Below are 2622 nucleotides of genomic sequence, written 5' to 3' on the forward strand. Positions count from 1 at the left end.
CAAAGAAAAGAAGTTAAATAGATTTTTATTCTGTTAACCACGCTACCTCAGCTGAGCGTAGGTTCCGTCGAGTAATCCTCTCAAGGGGTTCACTGTTGTTTTATGGTTCATATTAATACTGTGTATCATAATTGTGCTGTTTTAATTTTTTTTAATGCAGGAGTTCGTTCAATTCACTCAATTATCGTTAGTCTAAATGCTAGGGGTTTGAAGAAATCCTACAAAAAGGAAAGCTTTTTTATACTTAACGCAGTTAATGCAGATTTTGTCCTTCAGGAAACTCATTCGGACATGAAAGTGATTTTAAATTTTGGAAAGCACAATGGGAAAATATGGCCTATTTTTCAGTCTCATGGATCAAATCATTCTCTGGTGTTTTGACACTTATTCACAGTTTAAAGGTGACCATGTCCCTAGAATCCACATCTTCACAAGATGGCAGATGGGTCATATAACTGTTAAACTTGACAATGCTATTTTCTCAGTCTGTACATGTATTACGGACATAACTTCACGATGCTCCTGATAAACCCTTTTACCAATTTACCAGGAAAGTACAGGATATTAAACATCAATACTCAAAGGCTGTTCGAATTATTTCATGGATTTTAATGAAACAACCTGGATGCATCTGCTTGATCGTTTTTCCTCCCTAGAACGAGTCAAAACCTCCAATAGTAACATTATTTAACTACATTATGCAGGATCTCTGTTGAGGAATGCCGGCGTTATTTCAATCGATGCTAAGGGTTATACCTGACCAACAAAACTATGTCACGTAAAATCTAGAATAGAATTTATTTCCTAATTTCCCTTTTTTTGTTGCAATTTGTTATAGATGTAGATCATCAGTTGCTTCCCGTTTTCTGATCATCCACTTGATTTCCTGAATTTTAAAGCTTACTAAAAAATCCAAAAGCATCGAGGATATTGAAATTAAACAACACACTTCTTAAAGATACTGATCTCATTGAAAAACATCAAATCATTAGCTAAAGATATTTTTAGAAGAAAAGACTTGGGTCACTGAAGTAGATGGGATTTTTCAAATATAAAGTCAGTTTGTAGCCATTAAACGCGCCCAAAGAGCCTTGATGCAATTAAAGAACCATAAAGAGAAATGAGATGATGAGCAAGCTTACAGTTTTCTAAAGAAAGATAATCTTATCTGAAAAGAGACTGAGTCTGTGTTCAGGTCTTTACCAACTAGAATATAGAACAGACTTAACACGGATCTTGGCAAAAGGCGCCTTTGTAAAGGTCAAGAGCAAATGGATTGAGAGGGGGGAAAGAAAACACTTATGTTACTTTTTTTGCACTTGAAAAAAAGAGAAACTACAAAATAAAATCGTATAACTGCACTCAAATTAACGATGTTTTATGCAAAGATCCGCATTACAATATCATAATTTGTCAATTCCTTTTATGAAAAACCTTTACAGCTCTCAAGTTCAGGAAGATGGTTGTGAAAGCTACATTTGCCACATGTCCAAATTGTGTCCCTGTAATTGAGGATGATTTCCACTCATTTGCGATTCACCTGTGTCAAATTGAGAGAAATTCGAGAGGCTCTGAATTCAATTTGAAAAAAAGGGAAATCACCGTGGCCCCCCGATGGCCTGTCAGTTTGAATTCTATAGACAGTTTTGGGATTGCGAGAAGAACCCGATTTTCAATATGTTTTCAAGATTGCATTAAAACATGGGGGAAATGGTCGTCCCACTATTGAAACAGGCCGTTATTTCAATGATTCCGAAAGCCTGATTAAAGACCCTTCTCTCATTGACAATTGGAGACCAATTTACTTTATTAAATTTGATTACAAATTGATGGCTCCCCCTGTTTATGCCAAAAGATTAAAGAAAGGAATAGATTTACCATTATAAGGAGACTCAAACAGGATTATGAAGGGCCCGCTCAAAAGCTCTAACATTCGCTTTAGTCTTGGAACCTTATTAGATATTCAGATGCAAATGACTCAGATTGCCCGTGTGTCCTATTTCTGGACTTCTGTAAGCCTTTGACACAATTGAACATGAATTTTCTTTAGAATAAGTCGCTTAAAACTTTTTATTTTGGTGAACATTTTAGGTTAAAGTAATTCGCATGTTTTACAAAGAAATAAATTAGTTCTGTGCTACTAAACCTTAATACTTCCAACAAGATTTAGTATCAACAGAAGTGTACGACAGGGATGCCCAATTTCGCCATTTTTATTAATTTTGGTTGTGGAACTTCTATGCTCTACGATATTCTGAATGATGCAAATTTGGATTGGCGTTAACCATTTTTTAACAAAGAAAATTCAAAATTTCCCAACTGGTGATGATACTATCTTTTCTTAAGGAACAAAGACAGGTCGCACATGCCCTGAATGCTATAACGGCATTGCTATTGCATCATGGATTAATGTCTGAATGTTTCTAAATGTGGAAATCTTATGTTTATTTTTGACTCTGATGATAAAGAAATTGAAAAATATTCTGTAAAATAAAGACTGTGTAAATATTAGCGAATACATCCTGCTTCAAAAAACCACTTAGTTCAGACAACATTTGAATTTCTCTCCTAAATAATGAGAACTAAACAATATATTATTAATTGGCTACAAAAGATCTTCTC

The sequence above is a fragment of the Salvelinus sp. IW2-2015 genome, linkage group LG13 (genome assembly GCF_002910315.2).
Source record: "Salvelinus sp. IW2-2015 linkage group LG13, ASM291031v2, whole genome shotgun sequence".
Taxonomy (NCBI): Eukaryota; Metazoa; Chordata; class Actinopteri; order Salmoniformes; family Salmonidae; genus Salvelinus; species Salvelinus sp. IW2-2015.